At 43.4% G+C, this 23,000-nt stretch overlaps 1 pseudogene; it reads left to right on the top strand.

Annotated features, from left to right (window-relative positions):
- The first annotated feature begins 7,314 nt into the window (after window positions 1-7,314).
- On the top strand, window positions 7,315-8,380 carry LOC109375871 (small nuclear ribonucleoprotein-associated protein N pseudogene; annotated as a pseudogene).
- The last annotated feature ends 14,620 nt before the right edge of the window (window positions 8,381-23,000 follow it).

The following is a 23,000-nucleotide window of genomic DNA, read 5'->3' as shown; positions in this document are numbered from 1 at the left end:
TCTTAAATGGGGCACTTAGGTCCCTGAAACACCAGAAACTTTGGTTTCAATCAGTGTGGGATGCATCTGGGGAGACAGCGAGAATCAGCTCTACAGATGGAACACGGACTCCTTCAGAGATCTGGACAAAGCCCTCAGCCTCTAACACCTCATCGCCTTCATTCTCCAAGCCATGAGATGGGTCTGTCTCATCAGGTACCAGCCCTTAGCGAAGAGCAATGAACACAGAGGGGACCTGGGAGCTGTGATAAGAGGAAGCTCACAGGGGCCCTTGAGAGCAAGGACAGTGACCCACAGTCCCTTATATGCCTCTCTAAACTCCTAGCAGAAGGAGGGCAGGCACACACCTTTTTGCGGATGCTGCTAACAGAAAATGAGATTCTGCACAGAAACACATATCAGGGACTCTTCTCTTACACACACCTGTATTCCCTTGACCTGAGTAACGCCTGTATCGTAGGCACACAATAATCACTTGCTTGGTGAATTAGTTTGTCAATCAACAGACTCTCCCTTGGCATCGATGACATCTTATGAAAAGGTGTTACTAGGTCCCCATCTAATAGTCTCAAAGTTTTATTTACATTTCATGTTTTTATTTTGACCTCTCCACTTCATGCAAAGAGTCATGATAGCCCCCCAAATCTACCTTAAAAAAGAAGAATTCTGTGACCTTGTTATTTTTCCACCAATAAAAAATAATAATAACAACCTTTGATCATCTTTGACAAGGTTGCCAATACCACACAATAGGGAATGAATAGTCTCTTCAAAAAATGGTGTTAGGGGGGCAGCCGAGTGGCGCAATGGTTGAGAGCTCTGCTTGGGATGCCGGAGGGCCCCGGTTCGGATCCCACATATGAGGGCCAGTGACACTGCCCTCCACAGCTAAGATGCTGAACAACAGCTCAACCTGGAGCTGGGCGGCTGTGAGTCGCCGGCGACGGCATATGCTGCAGCCCCTGTGGCAGTGGGTTGCCATGGGCTACCGTGTTTAGCCAGCAGCCAGCGTGAGTGGCCAGCAGCCGCCGTGAGTGGTCATCCAGAAGCCGGCGACTGATCTGCCTCGCCTGGGAAGAGCGCAATGATGGTGCCAACTTGGGCCAGTGAAGCAACGTCCTCCACAACTAGACTGAAGAACAAAACGACAGCAACTTGTCTGTTCCCCTTCCCCCAATTCCCCAGCACTGTTCCCATCCCCCCAATTCCCCAATAAAAATCTTTAAAAAAATGGTGTTAGGAAAACTGGATATCCACAGGCAAAAGAATGAACTTATCTTACATCATATACAAAAATTAACTCAAAATGGATTAAAGACTGAAAACTATAAAACTCCTAGAAGAAAACAGAGGGGAGAAGCTTTATGACATTGGACTTGGCAATGATTTCTTAGATATGACACCAAAAGCACAGGCAACAAAAGCAAAAATAGACAAAGGGGATTACAACAAACTTTAAAATTTTGTGCATCAAAAGATATAGCCAACAGAGTAAAAAAGGCAACCTATGGAACAGGAGAAAATATTTGCAAATTATATATCTGATAAGGAGTTCATTTCCAAAATATATAAAGAACTCCTATAACTCAACAACAAAAAATAAAACAACCAGATTTAAAAACGAGCAAAGGACTTGAATAGACATTTCTTCAAAGATAATATACAAATGGCCAACAAGCACATGAAAAGATATTCGACATCATTAATCATCAGGGAGATGAAAGTCAAAATCACAACCTATTAGGATGGCTAATATGGGAAAAACAAACAAACAGAAAATAAGGTGATGGTAAGGATGTGGGGAAGCCGGCACACTCGTGCACTGTTGGTGGGGTTGTAAAACGCTGCTATCACTATGAAAAACAGTATGGAGTTTCCTAAATAAGTTAAAAAATAGAACTACCATGGGATCCAACAATCCTACTTCTGGGTATATATCCAAAAGAATTGAAACCAGGGTCTCAAAGAGGTATGTGCACATGCACGTTCATAGCAGCACTACTCACGATAGCCACAAGGTGGAAGCAACCCAAATGTCTATCACAGATTAATGGATAAACAAAATGTGGTCTCTACATACAGTGGAATATTATTCAGCCTTAAGAAGGCTGAATACCACACAACATGGATGAACCTCAAGGACGTTACGCTAAGTGACATAAGCCAGTCCCAAAAAGACAAATATTGCACTTATATGAGATATCTATAGTAGCCAAACTCATAGAAACAGTAAGTAAAATGGTGGCTATCGGGGCTGGAGGAAGAGGACAGGGGGTGTTGCTCTTCAAAGGGTAAAGAGTTTCCATTTTGCAAGATGAATATGTTCTGGAGGTGTTTCACATCAATGTGAATGCTTAGCGCTACTGAACCACACACTTAAAAATGGTTCAGATAGCAAATTTTGTGTCTTTACAATAAGTAAATTTTGATGCATTGATATTTGGGGAGGGGAGCATATTTCCTACCCCACTGCCTTGCTTGAGGTGTGGCCAGAACCTTCATCTCCTGAGTTCCTTTCCCACCTCATGTCCCAACCTCATGTCCATCTATCTCCTTTGTTTTTTAAAGATTTTTATTGGGGGTTGGGGGATGGGAACAGCACTGGGGAATTGGGGGAAGGGGAACAGGCAAGTTGCTGTCCTTTTTTTCTTCAGTCTAGTTGTTGAGGACATTGCTTCACTGGCCCAAGTTGGCACCACCATTGCGCTCTTCCCTGGCGAGGCAGATCAGTCGCCGGCTTCTGGATGGCCGCTCACTGCGGCTGCTGGCGGCTCACGCTGGCTGCTGGCTATACACGGTAGCCCATGGCAACCCACTGCCACAGGGGCTGCAGCCTATGCCGTCGCTGGCAACTCATGGCCACCCAGCTCCAGGCTGAGCTGTTGTTCAGCATCTTAGCTGTGGAGGGCAGTGTCACTGGCCCTCATATGTGGGATCCGAACCCGGGCCCTCTGGCGTCCCAAGCCAGCTCTTAACCAACACGCCACTCGGCCAGCCCCATCTATCTCCTTAACTCCTGGTTTCTTGTTTCAATTATTACCTCTCCCTCCTAGCCCTTGAACCTGTGTCTTGTATTCACTGGTTCTCTGGTCGTTACCTTTCCCTTTCCTCCTTGCCCACAAACCCTACAGGATTTGATCTTCTTAGTGCTCCAGGAAACCCTCTGGCAGCTGGATATGAACAGCCAGTAATTCATTTATAAAATCAGACCTTTAGCAATAATCTATACTCAAGATATAAATGCCAAGCTTAAAGAGATTGCTAAAACACCTAATGCGGGAATTGTCATATTATAAAAGCACTTTAAAAATGATTCCAAACCTCCAATAGCATTGAATCCCATTACGTTAACAATCTTATATTATCCTGTACCATTAAATATGTGATAAAACTTTCGTACAGTATCTGGTGGGAATGCAAATTGGTGCAAACTCTTTAGAAAAGCGATTTGGCAATGTGTGTTGAGAACCATAAAAATATCCATGCCCTTTGACCTATTAACCCCATTCCCAGGAGTTTACTCTAAGGAAATTATACTACAAAACAAGAAAAGCGCTTATGTATAGACATCTATTTCCAATTTATTTATGTAACTACTGTGTGGACATAATCAAAATACACTTTACCATTCTTTTCCCACCATCTTTTTAAAATGTATTCATTGTGATGGGGGGGGTGGCAGTAGGAAGGGAAAAGGAGCTTGTCCTTGACCCTAGTGACAACTCTTGCAGTACCCTGACTGCTCAGGTCATTTTCAGATGATGACAATCTGATGGTCACATCAAGTCACAAACATGGTCTTGATAGAGTAATTGAATGTGTCAGTTAGTTCATTACATTAGCTAACAATGCAGTTTTCATTCCAAAGATTTCTGCCTCTTTTCAGATAGAGCCAGTAGCTCAGTGAGAGGTGAGTAGAAGGCGGACTTACTTATATGCAGTCAATTTCCTCTCTCTTCCACTACGTCTTCACATCTCCTCCCCTGCTCACTAGCTGCCCTTTTGGATTCCGTGTCAAAATGGAAGGTGAAGACATACGTGGTTCTGTCTGGAAATACTGTAATTGGCTTGTGACTGCTGCTGTTGAAAGCAGACTTCACGCTCACTGGGCTTTGCCAATATATAAAAATGCCTCTCGCTTGTGGCACTGTTCGTGGACTCTTCGGAGATCCCCATCTTTGGGGACCTCTCCAGTTTTAATTCTCGGGACAAAGAAGAAGTATTTCATCCCAGCTGCCACTACCCACTCTGCCCCTGGTTCCCTGGTAATCCTCTTCATTCAGACTTCATTGAGTTCCTCTACACTCCCACAGGGTCCTCTTGGTTAGGACTTAAATGACTCCCACTGGGAAGGGATAAGCAAACTGGACCAATATACGATTGAATACTACTGAGATACAAAAAACGAATGAACACACGCAACCACATGGAACTCAAGGATGTTACACTGAACGAAAAAGCCTATCTCAAAAGGTTACGTGCTGCATGATTCCATTATAGAATACTCCTTGGAATGATAAAATTGTAGTGCTGGAGAATAGATCAGTGGTTGCCAGAGGATACGGTTGGCTGGAGGGTCTGACTGCAAAGCTGTAGACAGAGGGAGGTTCTTTGTAATAATGGAACAACTATTGGGTTGTCGGAAAAGTCATGACGCATGTTTGCAACAGATGGCATTAGTCGATTTTTGGAAGTACTAGAGTCATTAGCATCTGTGTTATTGCTTTGTCATTTGACAGGTGACAGGACTAACTTCATTCTAAAAAAAATTGAGAGATTTGGTTGAGTTTTGGAGATTTTACAACAACTTGAAGATGGAAGACCAAACTGTGCATTTTCGCCATATTTTACTGTTTTACTTCCATAAAGGGAAGAACACGCGTCAAGCTTGTGAAAATGGCATAAAGTTTACCGTGAAAATGCTCTACAAGAACGTCAGTGCCAAGGATGGTTCACAAAATTCCGCGCTGCTGATTTTGACCTCAGCGACGCTCCTCAGTCAGGGAGGCCCACCAAGGTTGATGATGACAAAATAAAGGCATTGTTTGATTCAAACCCACATTACATGACACGAGAGATTGCAGAAACACTGAACATCCATCATTCAAGCGTTCACGACCACCCAAAGAAGCTGGAATATGTAAGCAAGCTCGATATTTGGGTTCCGCGTGAACTCAAAGAAGTTCATTTGACGGCGCATATAAACATCTGCAATATGCTCATTAAACGTGAGGAAAACGATCCTTTTTTGAAGCGACTGATAACTGGTGATGAGAAGTGGGTTGTTACAAGAATGTGGTGCACCAACGTTCTTGGTCCCGACGTGATGATTTGCTTCAAACAACATCGAAAGCAGACATTCATCAGAGGAAGGTTCTGCTCTCAGTGTGGTGGGATTTTGAAGGTGTCGTGTTTTTCGAGCTCCTAGCAAGCAACCAAACAATCGATTTGAATATGTACTGTCAGCAATTGAACAGTTTGAATGAATCCATCATCCAGAAATGTCCAGAGCTTGTTAATGGTAAAGGAGTTGTGTTCCATCGTGACAACGCGAGAACACAGACAAGTCTAATCACCCGTCAAAAAGTATTGGAGCTTGGGTGGGATGTGTTGCCACACCCACCATATTCGCCTGACCTTTTGCCATCAGACTTCCACTTGTTTTGCTCTCTTCAAAGCTCCTTGCCGTGGTACAATGTTCAATTCAGATGAGGCTGTAAATCAGCAACTTGTTCAGTTTTTCTCAAATAAAGACAGGTCCTTCTATGAACAAGGAATTATGAAGCCCACTGAAAGATGGCAAAAGGTTATCGAACAAAATGGGCAATATATCATTGATTGATCTTTGTTCTTTATATAAATAAATGACCTTTGAAAAACAGAGACAAAATACATCATGACTTTTCCGACAACCCAATATGTATCCTGACTGTGGGAGTGATTACACAAATCCACAAATCTATTTCATGTGATAAAATTTCATACACACACACACACACACACACACACACGGGTACATGTAAACATTGATGAAAACCATGTAAAGTCTATAGATTAATTCATAGTATTGTACCGATGTCAATGTCAATTCACTAGTTTTGAGAATGCCCTATGGTTTTAAGACGTTACTGGGGAAAGCTAGGTGAAGGGCACACGGGAACTCTGTTTTATTTTTGCAACTTCTTGTGAGTCTTAACTAATCTTTTTTCTAAGGTTCTTTTTCAAATCTCTCGAACCCAGTCCTCTCTTTCCCAGGGAGCCCCAAGAAACCCTGGGAGGGCAGAACTAGACCCCACATTCTGTGTCCTGCTGTCACAGGCCACTCTTGCCAGTTCTTTGCCACCAACTATATATAGAAACTGTTTTTCAAGTTCAATAGGTGACCCTAAGGAAGACCCCATCATACACCTTCAAAAAAGGAGGTAGCACCCCAGCCTTTCCCCTGGGGAGTGAGGGAGGGGTCACGACATGCCACGCTCTCTCCAGGGGCATCGCTCAGCCCTCCCCCTCCTCCCTGTTTGTGCATTCAGTCTGGCTGCGGGGGTCCAAGATTTCACAACAGGTTCATGAGACCCCCTGGACCCCCTGGTATAGTGGATGCTGTGGTCTCTGCCCACATCTCCCCTCAGGACTGAGGCCCTCGGTCCCACACTGAGTCTCTGAAAATTGCTCTAAGGTGAAGAGAGCTACCTCATCTAAGGTCACATCCCCTCCCCTGGGGTAGTCTGCTTCTGAGACTGGTCCATGGTCCATATAGGCATATAAAGACCCGCCTCTTTGCCTCAGTAAGGGACAACTCTGCAAGACCATCTCAGCCCCAGACCTAGCGGAGGTCAGCAGAGGCCTTTGTGGTGACCGCATCCAAGTTCAACTACTCCCTCTGCCCAGTCCCACTTTCTTTATTCTTCCACAGGTGTTGATCCCCAAGCACTCTCCAATAAACCTCCTGTACACAAATCTCCATCACAGAGTCTTTTCCTGGGCACCTGACCCACTGTGACACTTGGTGAATTCTATGTATGATGGTCAGTCTCATTCTCACTTTGGAATCTGATTATCTATTGAATTGGTTCCTGAGTCAAAACTGAGGGGAAAAAAACGTTCCACTTAGCACATTGTATTTATAATAGGAACCACCAAGGAGAAATTTATTAATAAATCATGGCAAATCAGCTTCCTGGAATAGTAAAGAGCCAGTAAAAACATTTTGCAGCAAAATATTCCAGAAAAATGGCCATGATCTAACACAAAATTGAGTTGGCCCTGCGTCTGGAGATGCCTGACGTTCTGTTCTGAGGGATGGCCAGCAGCACGATGCAGTGGGCCAGGGGCGGCTTACACCTGAGGCGGACCACAGACCAGCACCTACCAGAGGTGGAAGTCCAAGTCAAATGTAGAAGGGCAGCCTCACTGAGCAACAGAGGGCGTCAGCTGTCCCGGAGGCGATCTCAGCAGCACCAAGGACCTGTGGTCAACTTCCAGGCAGAGCTGAGGCAGGGATGCTTAGCCGAGACACCCCAGAGGTGGTTAAAGCAGTCTTGGAACATTCCAGGTGCTGATTCCACGTGAAAAAACAGGTTCCCACCTACTGATTGAAGCTTCTGCCCCAGGTGGCATTCTTTGTAGCAGAACCTTTATCGGCAGCCTTCCCTTAGGTCTTAAGGATTCCTGTCTTTATTGTGGACATTGGATTTGGTGGAACAGCCATCGTGACTGTGGGAAAGAGCAGACAGAATAAGGTGTATCCTGTACAACAGCCGAATCTTCACTGGCATCTTTTAAGGCTTTTGACAAGCCAATGAACTTGATCCTCTGCGACTGTGATGAGTTCAGGGAGATCAATCCAAAGAATGCGAAGCAGCCAGAGCAGGTTTTGGGTCTGGTGTTGCTACGCGGGGAAAACTTGGTCTCCATGACTGTGGAGGGGCCATCCCCCAAAGATACTGGCATTGCTCACGTACCACTTGCTGGAGCTGCAGGAGGTCCTGGGCTTGGCTGGGCTGCTGGCAGAGGGGTGCCAGCTGGTGTTCCAATTCCCCAGGCTCCTGCTGGGTTAGCCCTGTCCAAGGCGTTGGGGGAACACACCGCAGAAAAGAGGCACCATAGCAGCTGCTGCTGTTGCTGCTTCTGCCAGCATTGCTAGAGCCCTGACGATGAAGTACCCACCAGGTCGGGAGACTCCCCCACATCTGTGGGCCAAGCACCCCCACCTCCAGGCATTATGGCTCCTCTACCTGGTATGAGACCACCCACGGGCCCACCAAGTGGGCTTCCCCCTGCTGGAGGAACACCAATAAGCATGCCCACTCCAGGAACGAAACCCCCTCCACCAGGAATTAGAGGTCCACCTCCCCCAGGAATGCATCCAACAGGGCCCTAGGATACTATTGATCCTTAGTCACTTTTACCTGCAATGCATCTCGTGAAACTGTAGAGTATTTGTGAGCTTTTGTCCCCTCTTTGCTGCATTAATATTTACTAATACATGCATAGAGCAATTTAAAAACACACACAAGATTGATTCAGGACTGACAAAAGGCAATAAAGGACATCTTGGGGAGATTTGGAAAAATTTGAATACAGGCTATGTATTAGATAATATTGTTGCATCAATGTTGAATTTCTTGGACATGATAATGATACTGTGATTAGACAGATTAATGTTCTTAAGCAATCCTGCTGAAGTATGTGTAGGTGATGTCTCATGATGTCTGCAACCTACTTTCAAATGGTTCAGCAAATAATCATGAGAGAGAGAGGGAGAAAGAGGGAGAGAGAGGGAGGGAGAGGGAGGGAGAGCGCTCTTCCTTGCAAAAAGCAAAATCCCTTCTGCAGCGATCTTACTCCCATTCCTGGGCTAAATGCTCCCCCTTGTGTACCAAGAGGGCAGAATGCTGTCATCAAAACGCATTATAAAACTCCCCTGTACAGTGAGAATGCAAGACCCTAAGACTTTTAAAGGAGGCCATCCAAGTGCGGCATGTTTTAATGTACTTTTTCCCAACTCCCAGCCAACAATGTAATTCCCATGTCCCGTGTGCTCTCCATGATGTCAAATCTGAGTATCAGACGGCATGGCTGGCAAAGAGGCGGGGAGATGGGTAGCTATAGCCTTGCCTGTAAAGGGCATGGGCTCCAGAGTCACACAGCCCCGGGGCTGAATCCCACTTTGTCCACTTACTAGCTGGGCAACCTCTGAGCATCAGCTTGCTTGTGTGTGAAGCAGTAGCGCCTGTATCATAGGACAACTGGGTGGATTGAGATCATGCAGACCAAGACATAGCACAGGGGTTGGCCCATGGTCTAATTAGAGTTCAGTAAGTGTTAATCAACAATGAAGATCTATTAACCTCTCCTTGAGGAGGCTTCTAAGAAAGTTCCTTAAAAGTCCTACTGCCTTGTAGAGTACAGTTCGAAAATTACTGCCCCAGAATATCTGATTTGCAGAATTTACTCTTTGGTGAGAATCCAGCCAATTTTGCCTACAAAGCTAAGATTACTAATCACATGTTAAAAACAAAAAATAAATAAGAAAAAATTCCCTTTCACGGTTACATGCACTAAGACTTCCGGGCTATTTCACTCAATTTATCTTTCCTCATGAGTGATTTCCAAGAAAAATTGACTTTTTGAGCTCACCAATGTTTCTGCTCACCATTGCGCCTCCTTTGGGTCTTCTGCTTTTGATGCTTTAATCGTAGCCTCCTCCAAGGCAAGTCACTCTCACACCCCATGTCAAGAGGCCCAAAACAGGACATGCAATGGGGACTGGGGTACTGTGTATATGTGTGTAGGAGGGTTGACAACATCTGCTATACCTTCTATATGGCGGACATGTGAGACTACGAAAGCCCTGAGCAGAGAACCTGGCAGAGCATTAAACGCACCTGAATGTATGAGAATGAAGCCCCTCCTCAGCCCATCCCTGGACCACAGAGCACGCGAAGCATGTGATGCTCTCTTGCTTCCCTTTCAACCTTCAACTTCTAGGAACCCTAACAAATCCTCAAAACACAATCTGCCAGATACATCCTCCCTCCCATTTCCACAGCGGCCTTCCATTTGTATGCAGGGGTCTCTTTCCTCTAGTCTTCCCTCTCCCCTCTGCCAACCCCAACCTGCCAACCAGTCGATGGACAATCTGCAAAATGCTAGTTCTCCCACATCCCTCCCGTCGAAGAACTTGCCACCATAGGCCCGCCCCTTTTTCCTAGGAGGTTAAGCCCTAAATCTCCGGCGGTTCGAGGCTCTCCAGGAGTAAAGACAGCCCCTATAGCAAAGACAGGCCACCCCATTCCTTCCCTAGGCTCTCACTTTCATATTCCACCCTGTCCCTCAACCCCGAGAGAGACCAGCATGAGAAGTAACGCTGTGGTTTTGCCTTTGGACGCATTCCAGTGTGTCTGGATCTTCATTTTACGAGGTAGTAATTCTGGAGTCGGACCCAGGCTCAAATGTATGAACTGGATGCCCATGCCTCAACTGAAAAACAGAGATAGTCATCATCCCTACTTCATAGGGCTGCTGTGAGGATTAATGATTTTATACACAAGTAGCTTCGAGCAGTGCTTGGTATAAAATGAATGCCCAGTAAATGTCAGCTATCATCATGGGTTCCCGGAAGGTGTTATGTCCAGATTCTCAAAAGAATTCGAGAGCTATCTAAGAAGGTTTTCTTGCTTTGCAATGAGCTCATGGGCTTCCTGAGCCCTGCTGTCCCCAGACTGCAGCTCAAGGTCACATCTGACACAGAAACACACCCCTCATTAGCACGCACAGCTCCTCAGCTGTTGAAAGGTCTCATCTTTATCTCCCAGCAGCGAAATCAAAGGTTAAAACTGTTGAGCAAAAGGCTAAGAACAACAGAATAGAAAACCAACGTGAGGCATTTTTTTCCTCATTCCTCAGCCTCCCGTCATGTGAATGGAACCTTCAGGTTCCGTCTGTGTGCATCACACATCCTGGCTGTTCCCGCTGTTGGTCAATGCAACCTTAACTATGCAGAGCCTCTGAAGCTGCCCCTGTTCAATGCTGTGTTTGTTTAAAAAAAAAAAAAAAGAGTTGTGCGGGTACATGTGTGAAGGAAGGTGTGGCTTACTCATGCTTTTAAATGTTTAAATCTATTTTTAGTTAAGTAATATATCCACAAGCTCACAGCTTTTAAAAACACGAAAGGCTGTACAGCGACGTTTCTCGCCCCCTCTGATCCAGCCATGCACTGTCCTCTCCAGAGGCAACCAGCATGACCAGTTTCTTTGGGATATTGGATGATCTTTTAGATAGTCTGCACAAACACAGGCAAAGACACATACATTGTTTCTCTTTAAATACATACTTTTTCACTTGCGTTTTAAACTTAATTTTACTGATTTAATACATGCAAAAGAATACACCATAAGCTTAAGTGTAAAAGAATAAAAACACTACGACTCCGCTCAAGAAACATAACCTTCCTCATTGATTTTCACGGCATCATCGTTTTCTTCAGCTGTATCGTAATTTATATCCTCAGTCTCCAGTTGGTGAACCCCCACCCAGGCTGTTTCCAATCTTTTGAGGTTATCCACAACACTATTCTGACGAACCCTGTCTGTCCATCATCTTACGTAGATCTATAAGATAAATTCCTAGGTGGGGAATTACTAAGTCAAAGGGTATGTTCATAGGTCAGTTTTACAGATAAATATCTGGATTGCCCTCCATAGAGATGGAACCAAATTGACTTGTTGGTTTTTATAAGTTGCCAAGAAGCCTCGAAGTTCAATAGGTGACAAAGACCTTTAGCTGACAAAGCTAAGAGGGTAGGAAAGCAAAAGGAACCTCTTTAAAGTGACATTCAAAAGAATAAGCACTATCTTTTTTTTTTTTTTTAACCTGAGGTAATCATATAAAAACAACTCCTGGCTTCTCCTTCACTGCTTGGTGAAGAGTCCAACTATATACTTTCATTCTGGTGTAATTCTTATAAGGATTGATACTGCTTGGCACTGATCAACATTATTATTTCCTGTAATGAGGTAATTATTGAATCAAGTTCTGCAATACTTTTTTTTGTAACTTTGTTTACTTTAAAATGCCTAATGCCTTAGATACTTAAGATGTGCATCTTGGGTTCCAAGTTTTGGAATAAAAATCCCGGCCATAGATAAGTTCACTCAACATTCAAAAGCATCAGGAACAAGCAGGATGATTATTAACTGAAGTGTTTACCCGGAAATATAACCACCATCGGCTTATAGGAAACCTTGAAATGCAATGTCACAGACTGTGGAATGTGGCACTGGAGACTCGTGTAACTAAATACAGTGAGTTACAGTAACTTACCCAAAGTCAACATTGCTTCCGATCACGAATCCATTTACAGAAAAAGAAGTGAGTCCGTGTGCTGGCTCTGCCCCAGGATTCTCTGGTCTTACTGTGCTCCCTTAACCCGGAAGTAGCTGATCTTCTGGATGGTATAACGAATGGCCCCTTGAAGGCTGAGGCACGGCACCAGCTTGGAGACTACTGGTGACATGGGGAGTCTGTCCTTTAGGATGCAGTGTATGCTCTCAGTCCGTCATGGTGCTGCCCGAATTCATGGGACCAGGCACCAAAAGGGAGAGAAGTGAGGCACCTCATGACCCCTGTCTCCAAATGTTTGCTTCCCTTCTCTGTGACTTTGAACCAAATCCCTTTTGGCTTCAAGTAGCCAGAGGGGGACTTCTGTTACCATCTGTAGCTGAAGCCCAACCAGTGTGCTTACAGAACCAGCATCTCTCAGGGAGGGGTCTGAGCATGCGCTTTTTTTTTTTTTTTAACACACCGTTTGATAAATCTTAAGCTCGCAAAGCTTCAAATTCACTGATAAATATTCTTTGCAGTAACTACAGGGTAGGTTACTTCAGTGACTAGCTCTGAAGGAAACTTTGCCCAGGACATCAAGGAGAAGCTGGATGCCCCTGTTCTGCCCCACAATAGAGAACACCTCTTTAGTGACTGGAATGTGGAATTCCAGAATTCCAGCTGGTCCTAGGGGGGGATTACCTGGATTCAAATCTGGCCTCACTAGCTATGTGGCTTTGGGTAAATGACTTTAATTCACTGTGCCTTGGTTCCTCCATCTATAACATGGAAAGAATAAAAGTATCTACCTCATATTGTTGTTTTGAGGATTAAATGGATTAATACACAGAATTAGGCACAGAATAAGTGTTAGCTATTTAAAACTTTACAGTTTAGAGTATGAAACATTCTCTCTCTCTCTCTCTCTCTCTCTCTCTTTTGAGCTTTTACAATAACTCTTTCTTAAGGCAACCAAGGCCCAGAGAGGTTAAGTGACTTCTCCAAGGCCACACAGCAAGTCACTAACAAAAGCACATCTGTAACAAGGACTACTAAGGACTCCAACCTGATTTTTCCTGTATTCTGAGTACAGGGACTAGGTGACACCTGGCCTCAAGGAGGTCCTACACAGCTCAGCACCCTGTGTGCCTTGAGGGGGAAGTGACTCATCCATCACTCATGGTTCTAGAAAGATGTGTGCTAGAACAGTGTATGACTCTATTAACATTTTGCCCCTTAATTTCTTTCCAATGTTCTTCCCAGAAATTGCTCTAAAACTCCAGGTCCCCATGGAAACCTCAGGCAAGACTATATTGACTCTAAGTGAAATTCTGCTACGACTGCTCCCCTGATAACAAATGGATGTTATTAAAAGCCTGGCTCCAACAGATGCTCATGGCCAAAGCCACGTTCTCCTCAGACTGAGACTGTAGAAGAGACAGTTCACTCTCCAGTGCTCAGCTGTAGTCAGCTCGGAAGAAAGCGGGAAAACGTAACCTGAGCCCCAATGTCATGATCAGACACAGGACAAGGTGCTTTCCATACACATTTTAGACAGGAGGCTGGCGTGAGGTGCCCACTGAGAGTGTGAGAGCGACACTAAATGAAATCAACACCTGATCATTTCTGCTATCCGCAGAAGTCATGCTTTCCATACTAAAAGGTGAAAGAGTAAGGCTTGGACTTGCGGCTTGAGAGACTGCAAAAGAAACCTATTTTTTGAAAAAGGTTAATATAATCTAAAAAAGGAACAGAATCCAGTCAAAGGGAGGAATTCGAAGAGCAAGAATTTAGCAGCATTTTTCCAGCATTATCCAGAGATCAGTGGAGGGGGGACTGGGTCTTTCAGACTTCTTTATTGACAGGGATTGTTCCGTCATTAAATCATCCAGGGATATTTGTGGAGTGCCTACACTGTGTCACACACCGTACTAGGCACCAACATTAGAGTGGAGAATAAGGCACAGAGAGAACGTGCAGGCTGGTGAAGGGAGACAGAAAACAAGCTTTTCAACAAATAAATACACAAGATCATTTCAGCTAGTGATCACTGCTACGAAGGAAAGAAACATCGTGAAGTCACCTGACATTGATTGGGACGATCAGCTTTCAATAACTGACCCGGGAAGGATTAAACGACTTGGAGCTGAGACCTAAATGTCAGGGAGAGGTCAGCCAAGAGGAGATATGGGAAAGAAAGGTCAAATCAGGGCAAACAGAACATGAGGTCCCTAAGAAGGAGTGAGCTCATCCTGCTCAAGGACAGACACCAAATGGAGGAGGCAGGGCGGGGAACGGTGGAGCTGGAATCAGAGGTAGCCACACTCCAGGCCCACAGGGCCGGGAATTGTTGCAGCCATTGTAAAGTGGCTGTTGTTGTTGTTGGTTTAAAGCAGAGGAGTGAGATGAACTGATTTATGTTTTTAAAAGATCACTCTGGCTGCTTTGTGGAGAAAACGCTGCAAGGTGGGAAGGGGACAAGAAAAAAGGCAGGGAGTCTATTAGGGGTGGTGCCCAAGGCTTCTCCATGACCTGGATGAAATACCTTTTCCTCCAAGTCGATGCTGAAGGACTGTCTGAACCGAAGGATGGATCTAGTCAAAGGCAGTACCACCCAGAGCAAGAGCTGAGCAGGGTTTGAGCTGCGTGAGAGAAGAGTGGACCTGGAGGACAGGTCTTTGATGTCACTAGCAGTCTCCTTGGGAGGAGTAGAAACGGGTGACTTGTTCATCACAAAGGAAGAACTGGATGAGGGCCAGGCACAGAACGGGCTCCCCTGAGCCAGGTCCCTGCTGCAGCACGGTCCCATTTCTCCGCTCCCTTTACCACCCCACTCTCTTTCTTGTCCCCCATGGTCTCCTGAACCCTTCATTCCCATCTCTCTACTGAAAGTGCCTCTGAAGACACTGCCAAAGCCAAGGTCATTTCAGCCCTCAGCTTACTCAACTGATGAGTGCCATCTCCCTCTGGAACTTCTTTCTCCTCTGGGCTTTCCTCGTTTCTCCGGCTTCTTGCCTGACCATCCCCTGTCCCTGCCTCATCTCCTGACATCTAAATGTAAAAGCTCCCAGGGCTGGGTCCCCAGACCTCTTCTCCATCTACACTCATTCTCTCAGTGACCTCACCGAGGCCTATGCCTTTAAATACCATCTATTAACTGATGTCTCACAACTGTATACGGCCCGCCGGAACTTCTCCTGAATCCCAGTCTCGTTTATCCAACTCCTATTTGACGTCTCCTCTTAGCCATCTGACTTCTCAGATGTATCATGTCTGGAATAAAACTCCTGATCTTCCTCTCCAAAACTGCTTTAACCACAAGGCTCCCCAACTCAGTACATAGCAACCATCCTTCCACACATAGTGTGTTCATTTTGTCTTCTCCACCAAAATGTGAGCTCTGTGTGTCCAGGGGCTTTGACTTCCTCACTGCTGAGTTACCAGGGCAGGAACAGTGCTTGGCCCTCTGCTTTACTTGCGAATGAGAGTAATGTGGCAGCCATGTCCCTTGAACCTGGGCACTTTGCATCTGTCTTCTTTTAGGACAGTTGTCTTGTTCATCAAGGCCTAACAGCAAATGGCAGGCACGCAATAGACGGGTGAGTGGGTGGATAGTTGGATGGATGAATGGATAAAGTAGAGAAAAATTGGTGAAACCTTTCTCCCTGTAACTTCTGTGTTCCCCAAAATTTATTCAAGGCAAATGACCAAGATTTCCTCTTCCCTGAATAGTATGTATCTGGTATGTCCCATGCTTCCAAACACTGGTGAGTGCAAACCTGTCACATGTATAGTAATCCCAAATCTTGATGATTTAAGCACACACTCACCGACACTAAATCCAGCTTTTTAAATACGTATTCTCTGCCCAGCATTTCTACAAATTATCAGATGTACTCAAGCCCCCACTAGCTTGTAAATACCATGCAAGGTCATTTTTTATTTTAAAGTCCTCATGAAATGGGGATTCACTGAGAATCAGAGTCACAGCCTACAGACTTTATCATGCCTTAATGCATGATAAAGACCAAACACCAAAATTTCAACCACTGTCAGACCATTAATCTCCACTGTCCTTCTACTGCCCAAGACCAGCTAGTTCCAAAGTTCCTACAGAGCCATGTTGAGCCCGTGCTTGAATGAGCATTGTATTATTTAGAGAGGGCTAAACTGCTGAATCAAGACTCACCAGTAATTCTGTGACTTAAAAAAATATACGTTGTCTCTTAATGAACAGTTCCATGCAATACTTGTCAGGCAGGCATACAACTTGGCTCCATTGGGTCATTCAGGAATCCAGGCTGGTGGTGGCTCTCCTATCTTCAATGGATAACTTCTGAGGTCATTCTAGTCATCACCATTCCAGCCAGTAGGAAAGGGAAGAAAGGTTTGAAGGAGAAGGCAGGCAATGTTTCATAAGTCAGTCCTGTAAGTGGTCCCATCTTCCCCCTACAGTCCAGTGGTGAGAACCTGGCCACACAGCCACACCTCGCTGCAAAGGAGACTGGGAAATGGGATCTCTGGCACAGCAGCCGCAAGCCAGGCATAACTCTATTCCTCTAGAACAGCGGTTCTCAACCTGTGGGTTGCGACCCCTTTGGGGGTCGAACTACCCTTTCACAGGGGTCACCTAAGACCATCGGAAAACAGAAAGATACTTACATGACGATTCATAACAGTAGCAAAATTACAGTCATAGAGTAGCAAGGAAAATAATTTTATGGTTGGGGGTCACCACAACATGAGGAACTGTATTAAGGGGTTATGGCATGAGAAAGGTTGAGAACCACTGCTCTAGAACAAGAGACAGCCCAAGGGTCAAATCTTTGAGCCCCAGCCCCACCCCTCCACCCCCCATTTTGTGAATGGGTGTGACTGGATCACATGCATTCATTTACACATTGTCTACAGCTGCTTTATCTGCTACAGAGGCAGAACTGAGCAGTTACGACAGAACTTATGGCCTGCAAAGCCTAAAATATTTATTATTCAGCCCTTTATAGAAAATATTTGCTATCCCCTTCTCTAGGAAAAAAAAATGGGAGAATGGATTCGGTTGGCAACTAGCAGCCAACACTTTCAAAATTTATCTGGGTCATTGTTAAAAAGACACAAGGACAAAAATATCCCTTGATGCATTTTCTGCCATACCAAAAGACTAAAAACAACTTATAAAGGACTGTTAAATTTTGGACCATGCATACCACAGAATACATGTAACCTTTAAGAAGGATGAGGAAGTTCAACATGTACTGATTAGAAAAATATCCAAATATATTAGCTTTAAAAAGTAAAATGCACAATGGTATGTTTAGAATGTTACCCCTTGTGGGAAGGGGAAAAAACCCCAGAATTTAATCCATAACATCTATATGCTCACACGGGCATAGAAAGCTCCTAGAAGGATATAAAGGAAACTGAAATCAGACGTTGTTTCTGGCTACAGAAGTCAAAAGATTGAAGGACAGAGGGAAATTTACTATTTACCATATACCCTTTTACATGTTTGTTTGTTTTTAAAAAAACAGTGTTTTTTTCCAGGACCCATCAGTTCCAAGTCAAGTAGTTGTTTCAATCTAGTTGCGAAGGGCGCAGCTCAGCAGCTCATGTGGGGATCGAATCAGCAACCTTGGTGTTGTGAGCACTGTACTCTAACCAACTGAGCTAACCGGCCGCCCCCACTATCTACTTTTTAAATAATCACTTAAAAATTAAACTGAGAAAAACCACATACACAAGAGTTTGTCTTTATGCTCACTGCTAGCATAAAGACATTATCTGAAAGACATTATCCTTCTTAAAAGCCATGGTAATATCTTCGTTCAGGAACAGTCAGTCCTACTGACCTGGAAACCACTTCACATTATTGTTTGCTTCTCTGCTCCACTGTCTATCAGATTCTCAGAGATACATTTTTTCCTCTTATTTTCATAGTCAACTTACAAATTCTATCTTAGTCCCCTGCTTTTCTTGCAAGTTCCTCTTTCCGAAAAGACAGTATTTATCAGTGTTTATGCAGTTCTCTCACATATTAAGTAACAAGAGAGGCAAATCTGACCTCAGAGAAGAATTAAGCCACGGAAAGACGAAAGTAACAGTTTTTAAGCCTGATAAAATGAACAGCTTGGGGGAAAAAAATCTTGTAAGGGAATTCACCTTTCAGTTAAAACTGACAGTGCTAAAACTTACACAAGCTGAAGAAAAAAAGGAAATCCACTGGTTAGTGTAACTGGAAAGTTCAAAATGTGGGCTGGCTTGAAACACAGCTAGATCTGGCTGCTCAGAAACGGCCTTGGGGCTGTTGCTCTGCTGGGCTGCGTTCTGCGTTCAGGCTCTTCTCCTGTGGCAGCAAGACGCCCACAGCAGCCGCTAAGTCCTGGGCACCTCGCTTAGCAATCCCGGTGGAGACAGACTTTCTCTCTCTGACCTCAACACAGTAAATCCAGAGAACACTGTGACAGACTATTCCTAGACTTGTCCAGGAGTGGGGTCCAAGCCTGGTCCAGCTCAGGCTATATGCCTTTACTTTTGGACACCAGGACTATATGGATGCGCAGAGATAGAAGGGTTCCCCAAAGGGCACTGGATGAGTGCTAAGTATAATAGAAAAACAGCAAATGTCCTCTGTTGCTTCTAACAAGACAGGACTGTGACCACTGGATATCTTAACAGACTTAAAATGATAAACCTTGCTCCCTATGCTGGTGAGAAGTTAGGGGATTTTCAATTTCAAGGCAAGGTGGCTGAGGACTTCACACTTAAACATACACATCGTCTATCTGTGTGCACTAGACATAATTGTAAACACCAGATTAGAAACCTGCTCATACATTAGCCAAAACGAACCTCCAAAAATGCAGTTTGTAAATCAGATTGCACCGCTTCGGTCCCTCTGAAACGTTTTGCTCAGGACCAAGTATTTCCGTGGTGCAGCCTGCCAAAATGCATCTTCTTCATTTTAGCCACATCCTTTTTAAATCGCCATCTAAGCCAATGAAAATACCAAAGTATGAGGTCTAAATTTAGATCTAAATTATAAAATAACTTAAGAGGTTGTATTTGTATTCCTCTTATCAAAAGTTCATTCGCTTTCTCCCAGAATCTTCCTGGTCAGCTAAACCAAATGGATATGTGATATTTCCTTAGATTGCTTGATTCTTGAGTAAATGTTGTCCCTCCATAGTACAAGGCAGGAGATTTATATTAAGTGAAAGTTTCTTAATAAGCAGAAAACTCACCTGAGATCAAAAGCTCAGACATCCTTACCATGAGAAATTACTAATTTTTACAGTAGAATCATGAAGACATGAACGACAGCTAGTGCTATATGCTGGTTTAATGCCAAACATTTTTTAAGTGGAATTATATGATTAAAGGCACATTTCCAAAGTATCATCGAGAAGGAAGATGGATAAATGTATTGTAAAGCAATGCTTCCCATCTACAACTGAGATACTCTTGGGTATCTCAGGTCATCAAGAGTGATGCAAAATCTTTAAAACAAAATTAATTTTAAATCAATTTTATTAAAAAACAACAACAACATATATAAACAGACCAAATAACACTCAAGCCTGGGAGGGCTGCAATCTTTTTTAACAACATAATAGTCCAAAAAGACTAACACTTATTGCTGATGCAGCTCACAGTATCAGCCCTCCTCAAGCAGCAACACAATCACGCGCACACATTTGATGGGCACCTGTCATGAGTGTCGGTGATTCGCTGAGCAACGGGCCACAGCCCGGCCCTTCCGGAGCTTCCAGTGGAGCTGAGAGAAACGAAACATCCAGAACAGAAATACAGTCCACACACAGCTATCCCAACAAAAGCAATTACTGGCGTAAGTCACCACATGTTTTAACAAATGAGCCATAGGACTATCTTAGCAGATAAACACTACATCAAGTTTCAACCTGACATATCAAAATAAAAATAAAAAGGTTTTCATTTAGCTAGTTTTTGTTCACTCATGTTTCAACTGAATTGAATTAAAAAGAGGAAAACACAATTCGAAGCCAAATGTACCATAGCGTTTACTTTCCTGTTGTTCATGTCCTAGATAGAGCTGCTCCACAGTTGAACATCCAGATGTCAAGTTCAGAAGTTCTGACTGCCAAACCGATGTACAAATTCAGATAGCGAGTAGACAGCTCCCCACCCTACCTCAGGATCCATACTGATAAAATCATTCAGGTTCATTTTGGATTCTAAAAAATACATGAAAGAAATGTCCACTGAAAACACAATTTTGGTTTAACAGCAATAAAACAACCGAAAAGACCAAGAGTAGAGAAAATTATTCAGTGAATAAGGGTTCTATATCACTTCTCTGGTATTCTTGTCACAAATGTGTAACCTTGATCTAATCATGACAAAACATCACACAAACCCAAACTGAGGGATAGTCCACAAAAGAACTAATGAGAACTCTTTAAAAATGTAAAAGTTCTAAAAGAAAAAAAATTCACAGATTAGGAGGACATGGGGGAGACATGACAACTAAATGTTAATTTCCTGGGTCAGAAAAAAAAAATTAGTGGGAAAACTTGCAAAAATTTAAATAAGGTCTAAAAGTTAACAGTATTATGTCAATATTTTTGTTTCAGTTGTATCATTTTCTTGGTTTTAAAAATTATACTATGGTTTACTCAAATACTCAGAATCTGAGTGAAGTGTATACAGGAACCCTGTCCTATTATGGCAAATTCTTTAGAAGTCCAAAATTATTTCAAAATAAAAAGTTAAATGAAAACACTGCATGAATCATCAAACTGCCAATGTACTGGATTCAACTGCCAATTTACAGGAAATTCAGAGGATAAAAGAGATACAATCAGCAAAATCCAAAGTTTCTCCCAGACTCAGTTTCTTCAACAAATAAATTACAAGGAAAAAAAAAAAAAAGAGTTGGACAAGGAATCTATATATTTAAAAAGACCACCCTTACAACAAAAAAAGCAGGATAATCAGCAAAACCAGAAGTTTCGCTGAAGTCATCAGAGAGCTGGGATGCAGGATGACCAAGTAACCAAAAGAAAGGAAAGACAGATACGTCCAAAGAGAAAGGGGGTGGAAACTCTTGCTTATTTGGGATAGATGCCAGATTCCATATGAGCTGGTAAGTCAGTCAGCTAAAATTTGTAACAGATTGCTAATGGAACCTCAACTTCTGAAATATGATAGTTATTTGTTTTCTAGGACTTTCAGCCCAAGACTTGGGAAATGTCTTTAAAAACTCAGTCACTGGTAGCTGGTGCCAGAACTGAGTCTTTAGAGCAAGGCTATACGACTGTAAATCTCAGCTTCCTCCTTATCAGGAAAAAAAAAAAGGGGGGGAGGATTCCTTTCTTTAAAATATATTAAATGCTAAATTAAAAATAGTGGTCCTGCAGACCCATGACCACCAAAATTGTTAAATGTATAGGCTTAATCATAAAACACAATACGCATATATAAAATGTATTAAATTTTAAGTCATAACAGTCAACCCCTAACTGAATGCAGAACTGAGTGAAGTTGCTTTTAAAATATCTAAAACATACATTAATTTCATGTTCGATGTTTTCTTGAACCACTTTTTTCCTTTTGGAACCTTTTTTTAAAAAAATAAATCACTACTAATTAGCGAAAAGTAATTCCCACTTATCCTAACTTTGGACATATTCCTTTGACAAATACAGGTCGTAAGGAATTTACCACATGAGAGAACATTATAATGTGGTTAAACTATTACATGAGAAACCGGTATGTTCACGCCATATCTCAGAGCAGATTCCTTTTAGTTTCAATCTCAAGTTCAGGAAGCCCCTGATGAACTAATTACATGTGCGATAGAAAAAGACACACCCTACTCATAAAAAAACTCCTCCTCAAGCACAGTGTGCTGACCCTGCCACTTTCTAGAGCCGTATACCTTAGGCAAAGGGCTTAACCTTCACATGCTTCAGTTCATGTGTCTATCAAATGTGAAAAATACAGCTTGACACGTTGAGTTGGGGTGAAAATTAAACTAATATGAAAGAGGGTTGGCACAAAGCCTGGCACAAAATAGCACCTGCTGGATCGTAATCATCAAAACCCAAAGGAATGGCTCAAAGAGGATGAGGGCCGACGAGGCGATGTTTACTGAACACCTACTATGCGTTAGGCTCTGTGTTAGTGCTCACGTCAAAGAGAGAGCTGGGGAGCTGCTGGGGCATACTGTCCAAGACCACGCCCTGTGCAGCACGTTGTCCAAGACTGAAAGGTAGACCTATGGAGCCCTCTCCTAACCCAGGAATGGTCCCAATTCTAATACTAAGCCCAGGAAGCAGGCTGGTGGACCAAAAAGTAATTCCGCTATAAATTTTAAAAATGATGAGAGCTTTTCACAGAGGACCTCAAAAATCAGAGTTTGGATCCTCTTTTAGTTCCAAAATATGCCAAATATATTTTTTACTTTTTTCCTTGCTGAACTCTGAATACTTTTGTCCTGTTTTTCTGGCATGCTGCACAGCTTACAAAGCGCTTTCACACAGACAGTATCACCCATGTGATGGGATGATCTCACCGCAAAACAGCAATGCTATGAATTCCATACAACCATGAATGATGTTTCAACTCACGTGAAGGCCAAACAATAGTTAAGAGGCTGAAGGATCCTTTATTGCCTCAAATCTCAAAAATTATTAGTT

Source organism: Hipposideros armiger, unplaced genomic scaffold (assembly GCF_001890085.2).
Source record: "Hipposideros armiger isolate ML-2016 unplaced genomic scaffold, ASM189008v1 scaffold_997, whole genome shotgun sequence".
Classification (NCBI taxonomy): Eukaryota; Metazoa; Chordata; class Mammalia; order Chiroptera; family Hipposideridae; genus Hipposideros; species Hipposideros armiger.
Note: the sequence above shows the minus strand (reverse complement) of the source record. Positions and strands in the feature narration are given on the sequence as shown.